Source organism: Macaca thibetana, chromosome 5 (genome assembly GCF_024542745.1).
Source record: "Macaca thibetana thibetana isolate TM-01 chromosome 5, ASM2454274v1, whole genome shotgun sequence".
In the NCBI taxonomy this organism is placed as follows: Eukaryota; Metazoa; Chordata; class Mammalia; order Primates; family Cercopithecidae; genus Macaca; species Macaca thibetana.
This window is the reverse complement of record NC_065582.1, coordinates 154912070-154938567: the sequence shown is the minus strand read 5'-3', so window position 1 is coordinate 154938567 and position 26498 is coordinate 154912070.

The following is a 26498-nucleotide window of genomic DNA, read 5'->3' as shown; positions in this document are numbered from 1 at the left end:
CTTCCCAAGAAAGTTGATGTAATTCATTACTTTTTGTTTTTAAAAAATTAAATAAAATACTTAAAAATATAGAATATTAAACAGCATAATTACTTAATAAAGTTATTTAAAGGGATTTCTTTTTCCAAATAAACATGACTTAGCAACTAGAAATCACTGAATATTTTTCTTCTAACTACAACACAAAAAATTTAAATACTTCTTTTCTTGGCATCAATTTTTTTTCTGTAAAGCTGGAATAACTTATATGTTAAAATGGAGCTTCTTAATTATATATATTTAAATATAGAATCTATTCAATGCTTCCTGCTGGACTAAAAACATTATTTAATTTTGTTTTTTATTTTTACACAAATGATCCTTCATTACCTCAATTAATCTGAAGAAGGGTGTTACTATAATCTATTTTATGTTAGTGTATAGATAGTCATTAAAGAATGAATGTCAGTAAAATGGACTTCTTCTAAGAAAACATTTTTTTAATTTAGTGAAGACGAAAAGTAACAATTGGCTGTTATTTCAACAACATACTCCCCTAGGGGTTCTGAGACTTTAGTAAGAATATTTTGAGAGCTTAATTTTACATTAAGGCAATTTGATAGCTCATCTTGTGGGAACTTAAGAGAAGAGAAACACAAAAGCTTATCAGGAATTGGTACAAAGGGGCTTTTAAGAATAGGAGTACAGTCTTCAGTTTCCTGTGGTATATTCATGTCATCAGTGTTCTGATGGGCAGATTGCATTTTGTTCTCTTTTTTTCTTTTCTTTTCTTGGTTTTTCAACAGTTATAATTTCTCTACATGAACTAGTGGAGGGATTGGGAATTATATCTCCTCTAATGATGTTAGGAGTTGGTTTGGAACTTTTTAGCCTTTTTCAAGGTATACGAGTATTCTTCTCAAATATTCACTTTTCCCACTCCATATATTTCTGTGTTTTTGCGTTTTCATCTGAATACATTTAAGGGAGGCGACTAAGAATTTTATCCCTTCCTAAGCCTCATCTTCCTACAGTTTGAGACGTGTTTTATTTTGTTTAGGTTTTCAGATTTTCTTTTAGATAATTCAGGACATAACACTACTGGGAGGCATTGAAAAAAGAAACAAACAAACAAAGAAAAAAACTTTTTACCTATCTCTAGTATGCCAAATTAAATACAATTTATTGTATAGCTCAAGGACCACAACAGTTTTAAAATACAACCTAGAATGTGTTGTTCTCTGCCCTCTTGATCCTTGCACTGAAAAGTAAGCACAGAAAATCAGTCTGGACCAAAGGTATAAATAAGACATGCATTAAAAAAATAGTTTTAAATGCATCTTTTTATTTTTAAGAATGGAAGGGCTAAGAGTGGCTCAACAACAAGCCCAGAATTGCAAACTGTGATTACTCTCAAATAATAAAACTTTTGAAGAAAAGCAAACAGTTGAGAATTCAATTTTTGCTGTGGAATTTTGTCTCAGTGTAGAAGAGAAAGAGAGGAATGAGAATCTGTTTATAAAAACAGACAATGACTAGACCATATATGGAAACACTCTAACCCACAATCTCTGTAGCAACCAGACCAGGAAGGTAAACCATAAAGGCAACAGCAATGGTCCAAATAGTCAGGATATGTCAATGACTGCCAGTTTCCTAATTGTTTGCTCCTACCTCCAACTCAGGACCTATCCTGAGAAGAAAAACAAAATATGTTCCCCAAATCAGCCAACTAATATGCCCTGTTTCTAGTTAACCTAAATCCAGCTTCCTCATGTCAACAACTTCTAATCAAAGCATACCCTAGCCTTGTTTTTTTTTCAATACAAAATTTTTCCACTCCCCTGACAGTGTTTGAGTCTCTGCCAAATACAAATGATGGTGGCTGAGTCCCTTGCTATGGTCAGCTCTGAATGTATCAACAGCTCTGAATAAATATCCTCTTTGTGCTCATTTGAATATTTTCATATATTCCCACAGAAGCAAATAAAAGTCAGACATCAAGGGCCTTGATTATGTGCAAACTCTGTTCTTGTCCTGTAACCCACTTTGCCACATTTGGTGTTTGTTTTGCATCAAAACTTGCCAAGACTGCACCAAATTTTGGCAGAAATAACATCATACTCTTAGAATGTTTAGACATATGACCTTTGCCATTTACTAAAAATTCTGCATTGCAGGAAAAAATGAGGAGAGGATGTACCAGATAAAAGCCAGCTGACTATTTCACCTCTGTTCTTAAAAGCAGATTTAGAGGTTCTCTTTTATATGAATATAGTCCAAGGCGCATCCCAGCCCTCCACCACCTTGCCAGAAATTACTTTGTAATCCACAAGGAAAGGGACTCTTATTATCTGAAGTAAACAAATGGTAATGCATTTTGTAAACGAGATTCAATTGGACATTTTGATTACAATAGGACTAATATTCATTTGAAACAAAGATTGACAAACTTTTTCTGTAAAGGGCCAAATAGTGTATCTTTTAGCTTTTATGGGCCATATGGTCTTTGTGGCAACTACTAAATTGTTGAAAGCTGTCTCCCTAAATATCACCAACACAATCTGTTGATAAAGCAAAGCTGAGTTTATTGCTTACAACGGTAAGGAAAAATGCCACCTCCACAAAGCTTTGGCAGTATCTCAGATGGGGGAAGGTAAGGTCTGAATTTGCTGAGAATTGGAAATGTGATTTATGGTCAGTCTTTAATGTTGGACATTGATTAGGATTAGGGAAGAATGACAATATGACAGTGCTGAATTGGGGAGAAGAGCAGGGCAAGGATTTGAGTAAATAATTCAAAGGATCTTAGGGGACAAACTGCTTGTTGATGCTTCTCTTTGAAGAACTGATGGGTCTTCCAGATTCTATAATGAGCAACCAAACCATTTGCTTGCACAGAAATATCCTGGAACAGCAAAAGAATGTTAATGAAGAGAGTGGAATAGCAAGTCATGTTAATGTAGACAATAAGGGTGTCATTTGCATTATGTCTAGGTCAAGTGTCGGTGTAGACAGTTCTGGTTACCAGAACTCTGAGGCTGTAGTGCAAAAGCAGTCAGAGATAATGCATATCCAGTGAAGCTGTATACTAATAAAACCTTACATATAGATACTGAAATGTGGATTTCACACCATTTTCAAGTCCAAACATATCCTTCTTTGATTATTTTCAAACAGTCAAAAACGTAAAAACCATTTTTACCTTTCAGACTATAAAACACATTACTGGATGGAAAGCCAAAGGCATTATGACATATACAAAGTAAAACATTAAGGGTTTTCTTTTAATATTTAATTTTACTTTAGAACCTATGACATAAAATTATTTTGATTACTGGGGTGGAGGGGTGCTCATCTTTTCATTATTGGGGAGGAAGAATTTCATTTTTCCAGAGATTTCTTTTTCTGTGTCCCGTCATTTTCAAGTACTACCCATATAGGAACACATACAGACAGTGATCTTGGTGCTCCTTATGCTACTCACATAGTGTCCATTTGCATTTTGATAGTGTAAGCTTTTGATTTTAATTCCTATGGAAGCCATTCATTTCACAAACTGGAATAGGTTCTGAGACCAAGTGCATCGCTTAACATCCGTGTGTCAGGGGTAAGGGCACAAATGTAGGACTCTGGTCTGCTGCAGTCCATTTATTTCTCTCAGGCCCCAGTGGTGTTCCATAACCAGAAGGACCGTGCACACAATCCTATGGACTACAAAACAGTGCAGCACATATGTTTCAACTTCCCTAAAACTCATCTCATCTACAAGCCTAGCTAAGAGCCAGCATTTCTTGGCTAAGCTGCCAGCCTACGGATATGTGTGCTGATGGTGGGCTCTTCCTTGAGAGGATGGAACCAGGTAAGAAGCTCTTTGAAAGGTCATGATTGTGGCCTTGCAGGTGTTAGGCAGGGGATTTGGGGATCCTGACTTTTAGAATGTGATCTCGGAGTAGCATGGATTTTTGATGATTCAGTCCCACTGGCCATGTGATTTTCCTTGCCCCACAGGTTGGAATAACCTCCTCTAAACTGTCAACCCAAGGCAATAGTCATTGATGAAAGGACATTCCTATGTGCAACAGTTTACCAAGTTGTATCCTTTTAATGCCCGGTAAATTTCATTCCTGTCTTCACATTAGAGTACAGCCTTTGAAGATCCTATGTCTATGCAATGGTACAATTCCCACTATAAATGGTATTTATGCATTTCTCTTTTCTCAAACAACGGCAACTAGAACCCAAGGCTCAACATTTCTGATACTGGTAAATAGTACTAGAGTTGAGTACTCAGTTAACACTGGTTTCAAATACTTGCTATTTTTGGCACCCTAGAGATTTCTCTAGCAATTTTTTTTTTTTTGAGAGTTTAGCTATTCATTTAGTAGATTGTTTGTTGTAATATATTAAGAATATGTAAGTATATTTTAAAAGTTGGCTTTAAATTTTAAGTTTTTTCAAAATATGAAGCTTATCAAACAGCTGAAAGTGGAGGCCCCACACTCCTGTTTAAACCACTTTTGATATTCATGTTACAAAATATATACAATCATTCTTGTAGTACATTCTTAGTTTACATTTTCTCTTTCCCATATAATTTTCAGTTCTGGAGTTTTTTTTTTTTTTTTTTTTTTTTTTGACAAAGTAATAACTGCTCTAACTCAACATTTTCATCTTTGTTTGGCAGGAGATTATTTTTTAATATTCATTATATTTCTAAACAATTAAATACAATAACTTGTTTTCAAATCTGCCATGTCTGGTTTTAGTTTAATAATATTTGTCTCCAGCATTTTCAATCTAGTCATATCTTTCTACTAGAAGAAATTAGACTGTAGTATATTTTTATAAAGATAAAATTGGCTTTATTATCATTTCCAGTTTACAAAATTAATGTTTTATTTTATTTGTCTCATAAAGATTGAGATTCTAAGTTAGTTTGGTTGAGGTAGCAAAAGTGATTATAACAAGAAAATATTGCTTAGAAAAAATAACTTTACAATAACTCCCAGTTAACATATTTTTATGTCTCTATTTCACAGCAAGCAACTCTTTTTTTATTTTAGGCTATGTAGTGTCTACTTGAAAGCATGTGATTTTTACTGTAAAAGGAATTCATTTGTGTGCATATTAAAAAATAAAGACATGCTGTATAAAACAGCTGGAAATGTACAGCTATATGTAGATATAGCAACTGTTTGTAGGTACTCTATATTCTTAAAGGGTACAATATTTCAAAAACTGAACAAATGGCAAACACTCTTAAGTCAAAGTGCAAATGTACAGAATTTTTATTTTGGAAAATAATTTTAAATTACAGGTACACAATTTGAAATAATGTCAAATGAACCATAAGGTTTTGGCAGAAAACATTTTAAATGTAGTAAATTATGAAATCATTGGTGACTTTGACATCTTAATAAAAGATTTAACTAAAGCAGAGAAAAGAAAGCATGCTTTAAAATAATATATACTCCCTCATTTATACTGTGTTCATATATTACATGCAAATTTAATAAGCACTTAAAAATTAAGATGTTATAAGTATATTCTAAACAGAATATTTTATCTATTAAGAAATTGAATTTTTATGACTTGCAATTTGGGGAATTTCCATAAATAATTGTAGTTCATTCTTTCATTACATTCGAATAATTTTCTAAAATCTTTTTTGTGTGGAACTAACAGCATAGTAATATTCAAGTAATATTTCGACAGTCAATAACTACCTCTTTATAAACTCTTTCTATTTTTAGCACTAGAAGCAATGCAATTTTGATCTAGTCCTGCCTCATCATTTCCAGCTCTCTGCCTTATTTGTTAGGATCTATACATTCTGTTTGATTTTTCATCAATGTACCATTACTCTCATCATCTCACTATCTCTCCATTATCTATGTTACTCACATCTACATCCTCCAGATTTTCCATTTATATGTCACTTTTCTCTGATACTAAATTGCCTTGAGGTATATTTTTAATTGTGCCACCTAGACTATTGAAATATGCTACTATCTGAGGGAGAAATGATATTTATTGAAATGATTTTTGTTGCAGAAAAAGAATGACTGGATCTATTTTAATGCCAACAAGCACTGTGACTATGATAACTTAATTATCAAGTTATCTTTCCAAACTTCCAACCTCTCAAATACAACAGCCAATCACCATGCTCCCAAGTAACATGAACACTGAAGGAGAAGAAAATTTAGAAGAGCCGCAAGAACTTAGAGAGAAGTTTCTAAGATAGTATTAAAGGGTTGTGTTGTATTAGGACTGTTCTGTCTATTCAGGAAGGCATTTAGCAACCATTTACTTATTTACCATTTGGCTGTATATTATTAATATGATATGAATATATACTGATGACATACAATATTTAATAGAATAAATTACATATGATAGGTTCATGCTTAACCTAATGAAAGAATCTGCTAAGATATTTCTAAGTTAATACATTTAAGTCATTCACTATTCACGAAGATTTGAATTTGAAGATAGCTATTCCAGACCATTTCAGAAATACTACCATAGGCAGAAAGAATGGGGAGGAATACATCACACTCTAATTTCTAAAACCTCTTTCCTTTGGGTAGATACCCACTAATGGGATTGCTGGATTGAATGGTAACTCTACTTTTATTTATTTAAGGAATCTTTATACTATTGTCCATAGAGGTTATATTAATTTCCATCCCCCCAGCAGTGTAAGAATATTCCCTTTTCACCATATCCATGCCAATATTTTTTTATTTTTTTATTTTTACTTTTTAATAATGGCCATTCTTGCAGGAGTAAGGTGATATTTGACTGTGGTCTTCATTTGCATTTTCCTGGAGATTAGTGGTGTTTTTTCATGTGTTTATTGGCTATTCGTATATCTTCTTTAGAGAAATGTCCTTTGCCCACTTTTTGATAGGATTGTTTGTTTTCTTCTTGTTGATTTGTTTGAGTTCCTTGCAGGCCATTATTTTAAGTGAAGTAACTCAGGAATAGAAAACCAAATACTGCATGTTCTCACTTGTAAGTGGGAGCTAAGCTATGAGGATGCAAAGACATACAAAGTGATGTAATGGACTCTGGGGACTCCAGGTGGGGAGGAGATTGGAAAGGAGTGAGGGATAAAAGACTACATATTTGATACAGTGTACACTGCTGGGTGATGGGTACACTAAAATCTCAGAATTTGCCACTAAAGACCTCATCCCTGTAACCAAAACACACCTGTAGCCCCAAAACTATTGAAATTCATAATGAGAGAAAACCCACAGAAAAAAAAATAATAAAATAAAATAAAACCTCTTTCACTGTATGGCAACTCTAATATCAAGGTCTACTTCTGCTATTTTTTTTTCCAAGTCTTCATTTTGGTCACTGAGAAGAGAAGAATGAAGTCATAGGAAATGAACATACTGCCCAGCGCAGAAGAAATGCATGAATGCAACGCACCCATGGAAAATATGGTGTGTCTCTTTCTCTTCCCCTTGTTTTGTTTGGTTTGGTTTGATTGAATTTGCTTATTTAATTGTACCAGGTAAATAAATTATAGTTTGGAAATAAGTTTTTAAACTTTCTGATTGTGAATGAAGGACCTAAGGACTTAGATTGTGATATTAAAATAATAGATTTTCTTGTAGCAATATTTTTATCCAGAATTATAAAAAAGTAAACACATTGTATTAAATACACCAAATTTATATGTTGACACATGTATTAAAATGTTTGTCTATGTGTATATACATATGCATGTGCATTATACAGTACAGTTCTGTGAGTTTTGCCAATTGCTTACATGTGTATTAACTCTCAGTTAAGGCATATAGCAAGTTCATCTTCTCAGAAAAATCACTTAAGAGACTTCCAAGAAAATTCCACCCGAAACAATAGAGACTGTTCTGGTTTCTTTAGCCATATATTTGTGGGATTTTTTATTTTAGAACTTCATGTGAATAAAATCATACAGCACGTACTCTTTTCTGTCTGGCTACTTTCACTCAACCTAATGGTTTTGAGGTCTATACCTGCTGTTGTGTACATAAATAGCTTGGTTACATTTTATTTTTGCATACTCAACTGTGTACCTGTAAAATAATTTGTTTATCCATTCTCATTTTCATAGACATTTGAGTTGTCTCCAGTTTTGACTATTATGAATACAACTGATATGCTCATCTGTGTACAAGTATTGTTTTGTACAGATATGTTTTCATTTCTCTTGGGAAAAATGCGAGAAGCCAAATTGGTACGTCATATGGCAGGTGTGTGTTTAACTTCATAAAAATTTGCCAAATCTGATTTACAAAGTGATTTTTCCATTGTATATTCTCACCAGATATGCATATCTGGTTGCTTCTAATAGTCAGTAACATGATGGTGTTAATTTTTTACACTTTAACCATTCTAGTGGATATATAACGGTATTTCATTATGGTTTTAATAGGTATTTCCTTGATGACATGTAATTTTGAATACTTTATGTACAATGCTTATCTAAGTTCTTTGTCTATTTTTTAAATTGAGTCATTTGTCTTACTAGTATTGCCTTATAAGTAGGGTTTATATGTTCTAGATCCAGTATCTTGTCTGAAATAGATTTTACAAATATTTCCTTAATTTTTGGCTTGTCTATTACCTTCTTTATTGGAATTTTAATTATCAGATTTTTTTAATTTTAAGGAAGTCCATTTGATCAATTTTATCTTTTTGCTTTAGTGGCTTGATTGAAAATCAAGTGATTGTAGAAATATGGACTATTTCTGAGCTATTATTTGGGTATTGTTTATCTGCATTGCTTACCTTTATTCTGAAAGCATACTGTCTTTATTATTAAAACTTTAGTAATCTTATCTTTGTATTTATATCAATTTTTGAAATTTAATAATTCTCTTTAAATATTGTTCTGCTCCAATTTTCCTATTCTCTCCATCAAGCAGTTCAACAATATTTATATGAATCTATTTAATATTATGCACATCAGACTATGTTTTTATTCATATTTTCCTGCCTTTTATTCTTTCTGTGTTTTATAGATTAAGTAGATTCTTGGCAGTGTCTACTTGGTAGAATCTAATTAGGTAGGTTCTAACTTCAAGTTCATTAATCTTTTTTTTTTTTTTTTCTGGAGAGACTAAACTGACGATACTGTAATTTATTTTTTACTTTTAATACTGTATTTTTTAGTACAAGATATTGCATTTTGTTATTTTTATATCATCCATTTCTAACACCAACTTGGTTTTCCTTCAAATATTTAAATATATTTGTAATAGCTCTTTTATACAACTATCTAATAATTTTATGTTTGTCATTTAATGCTGTTTTAATTGATTAACTTTCCCCTAGTTATGGGTCATATTTCCTGCTTCTTGGCATATCTAGTAATCTTTGAATAAATAGTATACATCATGTTGTATGTTACCAATTCACTGGATATTGTTGTTGTCCTTTAAATGATGTTAGACTTTGCTAAGCAGGTGGATGCCAAAACCAAGTTGCTCTGCTTGGGTTTCTCTTCTTTATGCAGTAGTCCACAGAGTGACTCCAGGCAAAAAAATAAGCAGCTTACTTATGCAAAAGATCACAGATAGATCAGTGTTATTTAAATGATTTCTTCTTCTTCTTCTTCTTCTTCTTCTTCTTCTTCTTCTTCTTCTTCTTCTTCTTCTTCTTCTTCTTCATCACAGAGTTTCACTCTTTGTTGCCCAGGCTGGAGTGCAGTAGCACGATCTTGGCTCACTGCAACCTCCGCCTCCCAGGTTCAAGTGATTCTCCTGTCTCAGCCTCCTGAGTAGCTGGGATTACAGCCACGCACCACCACGCCTGGGTAATTTTTGTGTTATTAGTAGAGACAGGGTTTCACCACGTTGGCCAGGCTGGTCTCAAACCCCTGACTTCAGTTGATCCACCTGTCTCAGCCTCCCAAAGTGCTAGGATTACAGGCGTGAGCCTCCATGCCCAGCCTTAAGTGATATTTTCAAAATTTAATTTTTGCTGAAAAATCACATTATAAAAATGGATGCCAACAGAATTTTTAGGTTTCTCTTAAAAGATTATTAATGTTTTCAGTTTTAAATAAAACTTAATTAACTCAGAATGTCATATATTTTCTGTTACTCCTGGTGGAAAAAAAAAACAGGAAAATTTTGATCAACTACTTTCTTAACTATTAAAATACTCTCCTTTCTGTAAGTTCAATTAACAAGACATTGTATTTGTAAAAAATTTCTCAAGTTCTAAAAGTTCACTGTAATTCCTATACCTGCATATTTCACAGCTCTATTACTACAATCAGTTTTCTTCATATTTGTTCCTATATTCTCTACCAATATTTTGAATGTTTCTTGGTGCAACAATGTTGAAATGTCAAAAACATAAATATAATAAATGCATAGATAGTAAAAAACATAACCTAGACAGTCATCCAGGGGCCTTCAAAATTCAAAGTTTTAGAAAACTGTAAAGAGAATAATTTGTAGCTACAACTAGTTAAAAATCTGGTAATTCATTAAGGTTTTGGACTCAATGCATTTTCTGTGTGTTTTACTAGAAGATGGAGTCTGGAGAAATAGGTAATACAAAAGGCATATTTGTTATTTTATTTTATTTTACTTTGTCTTTGGAAGAGACAGGGTCCCACATTGTCACCCAGACTGGAGTGCAGTGGTGAGATCATAGTTCACTGCAGCCTTGAACTCCTAGGCTCAAGCATCCTCCCTCCTCAGCCTCCTGAGTAGCTGAGACTACAGACACATGCCACCATACTGGGCTAATTTTTAAAATTTATTGTAACAATGGCATATCACTATGTTGCCCAGGCCGATCTTAAACTCATGGCCTCAAGCAATGTATCCATCTAAGCCTTCCAAAATGCTGGGATTACAGGCATGAGCCACTGTCCATGGCCCAACAGTATTTAAAAAGTGCTTCCTATATATTTTACACAGTAGTGAATATAAGTATTAATATAAGTCTAGTCTTAGAAAATGGAACTGGAAGGAACACAGAGCCAAAATCACAGTATTTTTTTTTTTTCAAATGAGAATTTAGGTTTAAACACATCAAATGTTCACTTTCTATGGAAAAAAATATTAATCAAAAAATTATTGTTAACTAAGAAGCTGCAATTCATTGTTAAAGATTCAATAAATGTCACTATTCAAGTGGAAATAAATTTAAAAGTCTGGAAATAGCACGTGAAAATAGTTCTTAGTTTACTCTTCAAATCTACAGTTTATTCACTTAATGTGGCCCATTGGTGACTGAAAGCATCATTGGTTTACGCGCTTATCTAGAATAAATGCTGGCCCCCTAAAATTGTACCAACTGTAATGGACTAACTTGTGTCACCTCAAAACTCAGAGGCTGAAGCCCAAACTCTTAGTGACTGTATTTGGAGATAATACCTTTAAGGTGGTAATTAAGGTTAAATGAGGTTATAAGGGTGGGGCCATAATTCAGTAGAGCTGGTGTCCTTATAAGAAGAAAAAGAAGACATAGCAGATTCTCTTTCTCCGCTCTCTCTTTCTCTCTCCGTCTCTCTCTCTGTAACTTCACAAAGATCAGACAACTTGAGGACACAGTGAAAAGGTGGCTGCCTGCAAGCCAGGAAGCGAGACCTCACCAGAAACCAACCCTGCCAGCACCTTGATTTTGGACTTTTAGCTGCCAAAACTGGGAGAAAATAAATTGTTATTGCTTAAGCCACTGAGTCTGTAATAGTCTGTTAGGGAAGCACAAGCAGACTAATAAATACCAACTAATTTTTTTTCTATGATTTGCACACTGCTGCTTGGGGAAATAGGTAATAACCACCAAGTACCAAGCTGCTAGCAAACAAGCTAGCTCCCTGACTCTATTTTATTCACTTCCCCGTGACTACATCTAGCTTCCAGTATATGCATCTCTATACTAAAAATATTCTATACTTATTATTTACTTAAATATGTAATAATTCAATTTTATATCTATCAGTTAAAAGTAATGATTTTTGTCCTAGGTCTTGAAAACAGTCACAAGTTTTTAAAAGCAATTGCTTGTTTATTAACACCACTTGATTCAATAAATATAGATTCCACAGAAATAGGTAACTTTTAAAAAAAGAAATGAAGAAATTTAAAAAGACCACAGTGTAATATCATAATTTAAGAAATTGTTTACTGAATTGTTACTGGAGATAATCATTCTGACCTCGCTTAAATACAAATGTTGTTTCCACAACAATTATAAGAAAATTATTTTTTCATTTTTTCTTGTTATTATGCATTGTTCTTTATAGGGATAGAGAAGCAATTAATCAAGATCATCTTAGCAATAATTTTCCATATGCTCCTTATTTTCATTGTCAATAAACTAATTCAATAATGTGTATTTCAGTATTATATTGGGGACTAGAGACAAAACAAAATTCCAAGTTATACAATTGGGGGCAAGATTCCTTCTTAATATTACTTTTCCAACCTAAGGTCATACAGTTGTATGAGTTTTGTGTGTTAGTGCCTTATTCTCCAGAATACTGAAATGAAAATGAGTGTTTCCCTTTTCAGTTCATTGGGTTCTGATCAAAAATTAAAAATTAATCCCACTGTTTCCAGATTTTATAGCCAAAGATGTTCCTAGAAAACATATTCTGTTACTGAAGACATAGTGACAATTTAAAATGTTCATCAGACTACCCAATAAAAACCTGTCTCAAGATTGCAGATTTTTCTTAGAGACCACCTGCCTGCTATGTTCCCTTAAAAGTTTAGCACATCATTCACTCTTTAATGCACCTGGACATCTTACTATCACTGATCCTTTAAGAAAAGTAATAGAAGAAATTGCATATAAAGTAATAATATTCTTCTCCAGTATAGGACCTTAAAAAGTTATACAGAAAATAAATATTGATATTTGATTTCTAGTATTTGAAATAATCACGTTTTAAATACACACGTTGTTAGATTGCAAATTGAACTGAGCTGCCATAAATCAAACTATAACTTGCAAAAATAGATACTTTAATTTGACTTTAGAAAATATAACTACATTTAAAAATTTTTTAAAGCCACAAAAATTGAAGATCAAATATAGTTAAACATTTGCAAAAGAATACTTACTAAAATTTCATTTGCCAATTAACCTGTGGATCTCGTACTCCTGCAGAGATTCGATCCCTCTCATTCCCATCTATTCAAAAAAGAATATATGAATACAAATATGAATCTGAGTTTAATCAAATTGATGAATTTGGATACTGTTCTGAGGAAATGGTAAGCTCTCATGCCTTAATGGATGAAGGTTGTGTGAAAACTCTCCCAATTCATTATAATTTTCCCCTTTCCTTCTACCTTGTCCCACTGTTGTTCCATCTATCAACAATGCCTGGCTAGCTCTTATTCATTTCTGGGAAACTGGCTAAGCAATCACCTTATGTGTTGCGTGAAGTCAGGGACCCTGAATGGAGGGACTGGCTGAAGTCATGGCAGAAGGACATAAATTGTGAAGATTTCATGGACATTTATTAGTTCCCCAAATGAATACTTTTATAATTTCTTATCCCTGACTTTACTGTAATCTCTGAACATAAATTGTGAAGATTTCATGGACATGTATCACTTCCCCAATCAATACTCTTGTGATTTCCTATGCCTGTCTTTACTTTAATCTCTTAATTCATCATCTTCGTAAGCTGAGGATGTATATCGCCTCAGGATCCTACAATGATTGCGTTTACTGCACAAATTGTTCGTAAAGCACGTGTGTTTAAACAGTATGAAATCTGGGAACCTTGAAAAAAGAACAGGATAACAGCGATGTTCAGGGAACAAGGGAGATAACCATCAGGTCTGACTGCCTGACCTCTGGGCAGAACAGAATTATATTTCTCTTCTTACAAAAGCAAATAGGAGAAATATTGCTGAATTCTTTTCTCAGCAAGGAACAGCCCTGAGAAAGAGAATGCATTCATAGGGGGAGGTCGCTGAAATGGCTGCTCTGGGAATGTCTGTCTTATACTGTTGCAGATAATGGATGAAATAAGCCCTGGTCTCCCGTAGCACTCCCAGGCCTATTAGGATGAGAAAATTTCCGCCTGATAAATTTTAGCCTGACTGCTTGTCTGCTCTCAAGCCCTGTTTCCTGATAAGATGTTATCAATGACAATGCGTGCCTGAAACTTCATTAGCAATTTTAATTTTGCCCCGGTTCTCTGCCCCCATTTGCCTTGTGATGTTTTATTGCCCTGTGAAGCATGTGCTCTCTGTGACCCACACCCTATTCATACACTCCCTCCCCTTTGAAAAACACTAATAAAAACTTCCTGGTTTTGCAGCTTGGGGGTCATCACGGAAACTGCCAACATGTGATGCTTCCCCTAGACACCCAGCTTTAAAATTTCTCTCTTTTGTACTCTTTCCCTTTATTTCTCAGACCGACAGACACTAAGGGAAAATAGAAAAGAATCTACATTGCATTATCAGGGGCAGGTTCCCCAGATACTTATGTAAAAAGTGTTCTCTGACTCTCTGACTTGCTCACCCTGATTTTCTTATCCTTGTTGCCATACTGCTGAAGCACCCAACATTTGCTTCATTGTAGGCAAAGAAACTTACTACCAAAAAATAAATATACAATACAACTCATTCCCATCATTCTTAACATCCTATAATTCATATGTAATGTCTTCCTCACCCAGTCAGTAGAAATCACTTTCTTCTAAAATTGGCAATGGCCTACATTTTGCCTGCCTGCCTTTCTTTCTTTCTTTCTTTCTTTCTTTCTTTCTTTCTTTCTTTCTTTCTTTCTTTCTTTCTTTCTTTTTTATTTATTTTTTTTAGACAGACTCTTGCTCTGTTGCCCAGGCTGGAGTGCAGTGGCCTAAACTAGGCTCATATCAACCTCAATTTCCTGAACTCAAGAGATCCTCCCACCTCAGCCTTCCATGTAGCTGTGACTATAGGTGTATACCACCATGCCCTGTTAATTTCTGTATTTTGTGAAGAGATGAGGTTTCACCATGTTGCCCAGGCTGGTTTTGAACTCTTGGGCTCATGCAATCTGCCCTCCTGGCCTTCCCAAACTGCTGGGATTTTAGGGGCAAACCACTATACCTGGTCCTTACCAATTTCAAACAATGAACTTGGTGATAAACTTTCTAGAACTTCTCAAGAGTACATGACATAGCTAATACTCTTCAATATCTTCAAACATTTTCATCTTATAGTTTCTGGAACACTAAATATTTTAGAGTTTCTCTTGGACAGTCTGGGTTTGTCTTTGATGAATCTTCTCAGGGATAGCCTTCACTTTATTTCTTTCTCTCATTTTCTCCCTTGGTGAGCTGATAGATTTACTTTCTTTGAAATGAAATTTAAACATTAACTCACAAATTTATATCTCCTGTGCAACTTTTCTGCTAAGCTGCAGATACCTTTATCTAACTGCTGATTTATATTCTACTCGTAATCTTTTCCCCTCTGTTCTCTACAGAGTAACAAGTCCAATTATTTGTAAAGTATTCAGCACATATTATAACACTTGTACTTCAAAACCATCTCACTACACCCCAAATAGACCCAGTTTTGAAGACAGCCTATGTTATCCTGGTCTGGCCTTACTTTCCTGTCTGAATACCTGCCTTATCAGCTCCTCCTCTGCTTCACCAAGTCTATCCACACCACTTTTCCATTGGTTCTTTGAAGATAATCAGTTTTTGCCACATCAGAATTTTTTTATATGCTATCCCTTCCGCTTTAAATTGTCTTCCCCCTTCTTTTCCTGTAGTTTCACAGTCAATTATTAAGTTAAGCTGTCCCTCACCCCTTTGAAGCTGATCTTTCTATTTACAAGCTATTCACTATCTTTATATCACACACCATAACTTGTCATTATATAAATTACTTACCGATATAGTTTGGATGTCCCCTCCAACTCTCATATTGAGATATAATCTCTATCAGGAGGTGGAGTGTGGTGGGAGGTGTTTGGGTTATGTGGGTGGATCCTTCATGGCTTGATGCTGTCCTTGTGTTAGTGGGTTAGTTCTTGACAAATATGATTGTTTACAAGTATGTGATACCTCCTGGGACCCCTCTCTTGCCATGGGACATGCCTTTTTCTGCTTCCCTGAGGCCTCCCCAAAAACTGAGTAGATGTTAGTGCCATGCTTCCTATACAGCCTGCAGAACTATGACAGAACTATGAAACAATTACTTCTCTTTTCTTTATAAATTACCCCATCTTTGGTATTTTTTATAGCAATATAAGATAGCCTAACAGGAAAAATTGGTACCAAGGAGTGGGGCATTGCTATAAGACACCTGAAAATGTCGAAGCAACTTTGGAACTGGATAACTGAAAGAAGCTGAAATAATTTGGGAGGCTTAGAAGAAAATAGGAAGCTAAGAGAAAGTTTGGAACTCTTAGAGACTGGTTAAATAGTTTTATCAAAAATTCTGACAGTGATATGGACAGTGAAATTGACCTGGTTTGGCTCTGTGTCTCCACCCAAATCTTGTTTCAAATTATACTCCCCATAATCCCCATGTGTTGAGGGCTGAACCTGGTGAGAGGTGATTGGATCACAGGGGCAGTTTCCGTCATGTTGTTCTTATGATAATGAGTGAGGTCTCATGAGATCTGATGATTTTATAAGGGGATCTTCCCCCTTCACTCACTTGCTCTCTCTCTCTCTCCTGTTGCCATGTAAGATGTGCCTCTTTTCCTTCTGTCATGATTGTAAGTTTCCTGAGGCTTCCCCAGCCATACAGAACTGTGAGTCAATTAAATCTCATTTCTTTATAAATTACCCAGTCTCGGGAATGCCTTCATAACAGTGTGAAAATGGACTAATATAGAAGTCCAGGTTGATGAAGTCTCAGATGGAAATAAGAAACTTACTGGCAACTGGAACAAAGGTCTCTCTGGTTATGCCTTAGCAAAAAAACTTTGCTGTATTTTACTTATGCCCTAGGGATCTATGAAAGTGTGAATTTAGGAATGATGACTTAGGGCATATGGCGGAAGAAATTTCTAACAGCAAAGCATTTAAGAGGTGTCCTGGTTGCACTCAGATGTGGGAGCAAATAAATAACTTAAAGTTGGAATTTATAATTAAAATGGAATCACAGCATTAAAGTTTAGAAAATCTGTAGCCTGACTATACGGCAGAGAAAGAAAAAAACATTACCGAGAGAGGAATTCAAGTGAGCTGTGGAGCAACCACTTGGTAGAGTGATTTGCATGACTAAAAGGAAGCTACATGCTAATAGCCAAGACGATGGAAAAAAGGACCTTGAAGGTATTTCCAGAGACCTTTGAGGAAACCCTCCCATCACAGGCCCAGAGGCCTACAAGAAATGAATGGCTTCATACGCCAGTGTTGGGGTGCCACTGCTCTGCACTATCCTAGGAGAGAGCTCCTCACACGATAGCCATTCCAGTTCCAGCCTTGGTTCAAAGGGCCCCAGATACAACTCTGACCACCCCTTCAAAGTGTGCAAGCTACAAGCTTTGGAAGCTTCCATGTGGTGTTAGCCTGTAGGCACACAGAATATAAATATGAAAGAGGCTTGGCAGCCTCTGCCAGGATTTCAGAGTATATGTGAGAAAGCCTGGGTGGCCAGGCAGAAGTCTGCTGCAAGGGTGGAGACTTCACAGAGAACTTCTACTGAGCCGTGTAGAGTGGAAATGTGGGATTGGAGGCTCCACACAGAGTTTCCACCAGTGCACTGCCTAGTGGAGCTGTAGGAAAGAAGCCACCATTCTCCAGATCTCAGAATTGCAGATCCAGTGAGAGCTTGTACGTGTCACCTGAAAATGCCACAGGCACTCAATGTCAGCCCTTGAGAGCAGGACCGAACCCTGCAAAGCCACAGGGGTGGTGCTGTCCAAGGCCTTGGGAGCCCATCCCTTGCAAAAGTGTGCCCTAGATGTAGGACATGGTGTCAAAGGAAATCATTTTGGAGCTTTAAAATTTAATGACTGCCCTGCTGGGTTTCAGACTCATGTGGGGCCCCTAGCCCCCTTCTTTTGGCTAACTTTTCCCTTTTGTAATGGCAGTGTTTATAAAACATCTATACTCCAATTGTATCTTAGAAGTAAATCACTTGTTATAATTTTACACAATCATAGATGAATGGAACTCATCACCAGATGAGACTTTGAACTTGGGACTTCTGAGTTAATTCTGGAATTAGTTGAGATTTTAGGGGACTTTGGAAAGGCATGATTGTATTTTGCAATGTGAGAAGGACATGAGATTTTTTTGGGCCAGGAACAGAATTATATAGTTCGGATGTCTTCAAATATCACAAATATCACATTGAGATGTAATTTCCAACGTTGGAGGTGAGGCATGGTGGGAGGTTCTTGGGTGATGGGGGTGGATCTGTCATGGCTTAGCACTGTCCTCATGATAGGGGGTGAGTTGTTGAGAGATCTGGTTGTTTAAAAGTGTGTGACACCACCCCTCTTTGCTCCTGCTCTCACCATGTGACATGCCTACGCCTGCTTCCCTGAGGTTTACCCAGAAGCCCAGTAGATGCCAGTACCATGCCTCCTCTACAGCCTGCAGGACCACAAGTCAATTAACTCTCTTTTCTTTAATTTATAAAGATTATAAAATTTATAATTTATAAATTACCCAGACTTTGTTATTATTATTATTTATTTTTTTTTTTGGCAAAGTAAGAAAGTCCTAACACACCTATTCAGGTGTTAATTTCTGATTTCCTCTCTTAGACTGAAATTACAATGTAAGAAAACAATTATTTTTCTAAACAATTGTTTAAGAAAATAAGCACTATGACTGTTTCTTTGTTCCCAAGTGTTTGTCTCAGTGCCTGACATGTAATAGGTATGCAGTGTTAGTTTAAAAAGTTTATCATATGAGAGAAGTAACCTGAAAACTTTGAAATTAAAGCATGTAAAACAAACTTATTTTGCTGAGCAATAATATGGAGATATGCTCTTTCATTTATTTAATAAGAGTTCAACCAATGTCACCAGTGTAAAGAACTCTACAGAGAAATTAGATATTTAAGAGAGGTCTAAATTCTATCATAATTCAATTATTAATTTATTCTCAAATATTTATAACCCATCTCCTCTGACACATTGGAGATAGAACTATAAACAGAACAAAGCCCTGTCCTCAGTTTAATATGCAGTACACTAAAATAAGCACTTATTTAAAGATTGAATTATACAGTCAGTACATGACAACTTTAAAAAATGTTTGATTTATAATAAATGTTGTATTAGTCTATTTTCACACTGCTGTAAAGAACTTCCTGAGACTGGGTAATTTATAAAGGAAAAAGGTTTAATTGACTTAACAGTTCTGCATGTCTGGGAGCCTCAGGAAACTTACAATCAGGGCTGACGGGGAAGCAAGCATGTCTTAGTGGCATGCAAGAGAGTGCATGAAGAGGAAAGAGCCCCTTATGAAACCATCAGATCCTGAAAGAGCTCATTTAATATTATAAGAACATCATAGGGGAAAACCACCCAGTGATTCAATCACCTCCCATGAGGTCTCTCCCTCGACACCTGAGGATTACAATTCAAGATAAGATTTGGGTGGGGACAGAAAGCCTATTTATATTAGATGTATATATTTTGGGGTACATGTGATAATTTAATACATCCATATCACTTTTAAAGATCAAATCAGTTGAATTGAGGTGTCTATCACCTTAAATACCTGTCTTTTCTTTATACTAGGAACATTGGCATTAATTCTTTTCTAGCATTTTGAAATTTATAAGTTTATTGTGAACTATATTTACCCTACTGATCTATCAAACACCATGTCTTATTTCTTCTATCAAACTATATGTTGGTGACCATTGATCAACCTCTTTTCATTTCCCATCTGCCCTACCCTTCCCAGCCTCTGGTAACCAATCCACTCTATATTTTCTTAGGCTACAGTATTTTAGCCCTTACATATGAGTGAAAATATGTAATATTTTTCTTTTTGGGTTTAGCTTATTTCATTCAACATAATGACCTCCAGTTTCACCAGTGCTGCTGCAAATGATAGGATTTCTGTCTCATTGTTCAAATATGCCACATAGAAAAAGTTTTTATAAGCTCATTGACAATTTATTTAGGAGAGATAAAAAGATTCCGTGTTTGATATTCAAAATAAATAGTAGATGTATTTGATGTCAAATAGGGGATCATCCATTATAGAAACAAATAAGACACAGAAAGGCCAAGAAACATGGAAATGCATAATGTTTGTGAGAACACTGAGTAGTTTTATTTTAGTTTTGTTAAAGCGTTTGTGTGTTTGCATATGAGTGTCTGCCTTTTGTGTTAATGTGTGTGTTCGTTTAAGTGGTGGTTGCTGGTGGTTGGTGACAGGAAAGAACACTAGAAATGCATTCTGGGGATCCTGAATGTTTCATAAGTCAGGTTAAAGAATTTGGACTTTACTGCATAGACAATAGCAAGGAATAAAAGTATTTTAGGATGCCTCAATTTAATGTGGTACCGTGGTCTTAAGTATCCATAGGGTGATTGGGCCCAGGGTATCCCTTTCCCCCTAGAGGATACCGTGTCTGTGAATGCCCGAGTCCTTGATCTAAAATGGTGTATTTGTATATAAACTATGTACATTCTACAATGTACTTTTAAATCTTCTCTAGATTATGCATATTATCTAATCTAATATAAATTATATGTAAATAGTTGTTATATTTCTAATTGGTATTCATTTTTATTATTTTTTTATATCTTTCCAATCCAAGATGGGTTGAATTTGCAGATGTGAAAATTGTATATAAGGAAGGCTGGTGGTATAACTATTAAAAACAAACAAATAAACAAAATTGACTAATATGCATAGATTTTCAGATATAGAGGAACTACCGGATAGAGAGTTAAGAAAAAGTCATTACCTAGAAAAACATTATATCACTTACTCTAACAAGATGCAACCACTAACTTACCTTGGGTTCTCCAAAGGCAAAGACTAGCAGGTTTTAGTAAAAAGGTTAGGAGACTAGCAGTTTAAATAAAAGGAAAGCAAACCACTTTATGAACATAGTTATTGAGTCGGCCACCACTGCAGGTGCCTAGTATGCAATCTCACAGGTAGGTCAGAGAAGCATTATACAGCTCAAAACTGTTTTCCCAGGGCACAATAAGTGAAAGAATGTATCCCTTGACTTCTTTCTCCCATTGGTCAATGTCAGTTCCTCAGGTGTTAACTCTGCTGCACTTGGATGCTACTTGAGCTAGAATATTAAAAAACTCCTGCAGATGTACCATACACAACAATGTTAGAGAAGCCGTGGTATGGGAATTGAGAAGCACTAGGTATAGGTCTTAGAAGTGGCAAAGTCAAATCTCAACTATAAGTGACTGGCCCGATTGAAACTTATTACCAGAGCAGTGGCTAACAAGAGTCATCCCATAATCCCGCATATTGCTATTGTAAAAAGGTAATGGAAAAAAAGGCCTCTTTGTATTTATACTGTCTGGATGTCTGATAGAAATTATATAAATAAGACAAATTCATGACTGAATTTTTCACTTTTCCACCAAATGCTGACACAGCTTCACATACGTACATGTTCTGTCTTATATGCATACTGTCACACCAATTGTAATACAAATCTCAACTTACTAGCAAGGTGAAACACATGCTTTCTTTTTCCAGTTCAGGAGTGACATTGGCCTAAATGAGGGATTTGGGCTAGAAAATCCTGGTGTTCCTTAAGCATGTTTTCAGTGTTGACTTTATCTCAACAGATGATCTTTCTGCCAGGACATGGATAATTCAGTTTCTCTCCCCTTTCCACTAATGGATTTTCACTTTAATCTTCTTCCAGAAATCATCAATGTACCTGTCAGGCAGTGTTTAAGAAAGTGTTTGTCAAGATCTCTAAAGTTATCACAATTTTCCTTTTTTCACATGGAAGGAAAAGGAGAAGATTTTGGGAATATTAAAAAGAGAGCTGATTCATGTGGAAAGGTCATTCCTATGAGAACCAAGAAGACTAATCTTCCTTGAATGCTCATGACTCTTTATAAAAAGAATTGAAACTGCTCTTTTCAAATGCATTTATTTTTTAATTGAAATAACCCATTTAGTTGGATGGCAATTTAGATGCATGTAACTTTCCTGATTTTCAAGCTTACCATGAACTCCATTTATCCTTTGAAGTATTTATTTCCTTATTGCATGTTAGAGAGAGATTACAGCACAGATTTGCCAAAGTATTATAAATTTATCTCGGCCGGGCGCTGTGGCTCAAGCCTGTAATCCCAGCACTTTGGGAGGCCGAGACGGGCAGATAACAAGGTCAGGAGATCGAGACCATCCTGGCTAACACGGTGAAACCCCATCTCTACTAAAAAAATACAAAAAAACTAGCCGGGCGAGGTGGCGGGCGCCTGTAGTCCCAGCTACACTGGAGGCTGAGGCAGGAGAATGGCATGAACCCGGCAGGCGGAGCTTGCAGTGAGCTGAGATCCGGCCACTGCACTCCAGCCCGGGCGACAGAGGACACTCCGCCTTAAAAAATAATAATAAAATAAAAAATAAAATATAAATTTATCTCCTTTGTTAACAGATTGTAAAATGGAGAAGTAGGTGGTCTGATTATGTATTTTTATTTTCAATATCGGCAACACAATATCTAAATATGCTATGTTGCAACTACAGTAAGCATAACAGCAATAGCAAAACACACACACACACACACACACACACACACACCCCAAAAAACTGTCATTCCACTGCTGTCTAGAAAGCAGACCATATCAGAGAACAGCTGCCAGAATATATCTGCTTTAAGACTATTTCAATTGTTAATAAAATTCATAAAATTGGTTACATCCAATGCACTGAATTCTGTATTGCTCATGTCATTTGAGAAGTTGTGCAAAAAAATAGATAGTACATTTTACACTTGACTACTATTCAGCTACTTCCAAACCATCACTTGTGCAATATTTATGTCTTTTAATGCAATAGATTTAATGCAGTGCAATTCCAGTTATGTCTAAAGCTCTTGTCATATTCAGCATAAAATGTGATGTTTTTTTCCTCTCTCCTTTTTTTGTATTCCCCAGAAGGGATCAAAAGCACAACAAGAGTATTCAAAGAAGAGCTTTTTGAATTCCTCACCTTAAAACCTCGCTACTCCCATAGTGGATAACCTCCAATTTCACTCCACTGCCATGGTAGCAAAAATTGAGTCTTTTTACAGTCTTCAAAGGAATTCTAACAGCCCTCTTTTTAACTTTGAGCCTTTGTGTTTGTACTTGGTTTTATAGTCAAGGAAGAGCAGCAATCTTCTTATAATCTGGCTAAATCCCATAATAAAGATTATAATATAATTTAATAAGCTTAATATTCTACTTTGATAAATAAGATAGATAACATTTTTTTTCTAGTGGAAATACCAATATTATACACAAATTAGAATAAAAATAATATATCTTCAAGATAATCCATCTATACAATTTTTATACGTTAAGTATTGAGTAGATTAAATGCAGGGAAATTATTGTAAGTCATAGATTTGTGCAATCATCGCTACAACTTGGATAAGCATATCATATTCAGCAAAAGACTGGGTTTGCCTGCTGTGTGTTATCATGTAATCTAAGCTTTGACACCTCCAACACTCTTGTATCATTCAATTTTCTGTCGTGCTAGGTAGAGGTGACACTAACCTAAATTAGTTCACTGTTGCTATAAATAAAATAAGCCATGTATAAACATTCCTGAAAATAGTGACTACACGGTCACTATTTGCTTTATTTTGGTCATCTACCTCACTACACTGAATAATTAAGAAACTAAAATAGATTTAGTGTTAAATCTCAGTTACCTACCTTTTTACAAGTATATGATTTGAACAAAACTCTTCCTTTTTTAAAATCTTGTATTTTCAATTGTTCAGCATTGTATCAATAATACAAATTAAAATAATACTTTTTGAGTTTTTACTGTGCAACGAGGACTGTTACAAATAGATTAAATATACAATTAATCACCACACATTAGGTATACAACTTTCACGTCTTTAGCAATGTATTACTTCTTTAAATACAGTCATAAAAATGCATAAATCTTTGCAGACAAACATATTTCTGTGCATCTGCCTCTTAGATTTATAATGAAAAGCTTTGAAATCAGTAAATCTGAGTTAACATTTTGAAGCTCCAATTCACTACCCATATTTTCCTGAGCATGCTACTTAAACTAAGTCTGTATCTTTATTTATAAAATATATATGTGAAAGTATGTGTCTGACACTCATCCTACAGATTAGTTACACAATTTAACCAATGAATGTATATAATATCTTTGATACATAGCTTGCCACATCATAATCAATGAATAATTGGAAGCTACTAATACTTGTTTTCATTCATTGTTTCATTTGTTTATATACAATTTTAAAGTGCTGTAGTTTTCACTTTATAGGATGTTGTTTCCCTGCCAATCTGACATTTTTTTGGAATTTATATATAATTTTTTGAAATACTCATAATTTAAGAGGGAAAATTATGCACATTTTCACAGTGTTTATTTGATGTCCTTGTTTAAATAAGCTGTTTGTTGCCACCAATAGGAATCATACCTACTGCTATAGAATAAGAATCATCTCTTCTATCCCTTTTCCTATTCTTATATCCGATTCCTATGCATGCAATAGAAATCATATCTTCTGCTTTCTATGCCACTAGCATTTTAGAATTTATTTCATAGTATATTCTTTTAGTACTTATTTTTTTCTCTGATCAGTCTGTTTGATGCTATTCCACATTAGTTAACCATACAGTCATATGGGCAACCATCTGCCTTATTTCTTTCTACCTATTGTAACTAATTAGCAGTTAATTAATTTCAACTGTTTTGAAAGAAGTGTCATTGTATGCCAGCAAAGATGTGGAATCTAAATTCAAGTTTTGAACATTCTATTTGAAATTATAACATTAAGAATAGTTTTGACATAAGTGTTACAGATCAGCAAAAGATCACATGAGTTTGTAGGACTCTCCCCAAAATATCAAAGGTTTACCAACTTACTTAGAATTTCACAATATTTTCAAATATTCAATGTATTTAGGTACTGCCACATATTTTATTTATTTATTTTAAAATTATAAAGCTAATTATTTTAATAATTATTATTATTATTTTATAAATGATAATAAAATTAATTATTTTAAAGCTTCGAGTGAGGTTATTACTTCTGTATATTTTGAGGCCAAAAATAAAATAATTTGTTGTCTCACTAATAACGGAGAGGTGGAGGCATGGTGAAAACAGCCTTAAAATATTGCAGGAAAAGTTCTGCTGGAATTTATGAAAACTAGATTGTAGATTGGGAGCTATATTTTGTGCAGAGGTATCAGTGATGTCTAAACTTGAGAATTAGATGTACCTGTGGAAAAAAAACTCAACTCTTAACTGATGCTATTTCTTCAACTTTACCATGGAAAAATAATGTCTACCTTTTTGCTCATAGTCAAAATTCATGAGAAAAAACACAAAAAAAATACATAAAAGCAATAAACAGAATTTATTTTTGTTCTTCAGATTTGAAAAGTTTCCAACTGCAACTAAATAGAGATTAGCTTAACGTTTTAGTGAGTTCATTAATTTTATGTAATAAACGTTTTTACTTTTATTTCTTTTGTCTGATGTGGTAAGCTTGCCAGGGAATATTAAGTTACTTCTTATTACTTTATATTTCATAGATATCTTCCTTTTTCACAATTTGAATGTTTTTAATTCTATGCTAAAAATAAAGCAAATACTTAATAGTCACCCTAACGTCTTTGCCTTCATGGTTATATTTGATGGACTTCTAGCCCTAAATCAATTGTTAGAAATCTTATGAGATTTCTCACATGGAATAATTAAAACATTATTGTCCATTTAAATGTGATTTATTCAAATTATGTTCAGTAAGAAAACATTCAATAAGTCTCTACTACATGCCCAAAATCTTCCTTATAATAAGAGGAATGTAAAGTTAAGTCCAACAATGCCCCTGCAAAGTATGATTATATTTTGACAACAGAGAAAGAGAAGTACCAAAAATACTTATAACACAAGGAAGAATGAAATAAGAATTATTGTTGAATTAAAAAAAAATACAGTGAGAATACAGAAAAAAATAATTGTGTTAATTAGCCCAAGAAAATTGGCACTTCAGTTGGACCTAAAGAATGAGAAAGACTTCAACAGCAACAATAATAACAAAATAGTAAAGAAGAAAACTCCCAGGGTAGATGGGTAAAGAAATTACATTATGCCAAGAGCTTACTAACTCCTGTGGTACAGGAGCTGTTCCTACCTATTAGAGTTAAATTGTGAAAAGAATTTACTTATGTGTTACAGACTAGACTATAGACTAGACAGAAAAATCAATGTTGTTTGTGTAGAAAGCTGTTATTGTTGGCGTTATGCTGTATGAAGTTAAATGGAACAAGATTGAATAAGAAGTATAAGTGTGTAAGGAGATGCGTAAACAGTGTAGGTGTGAAGAAGCAAAGAAAAA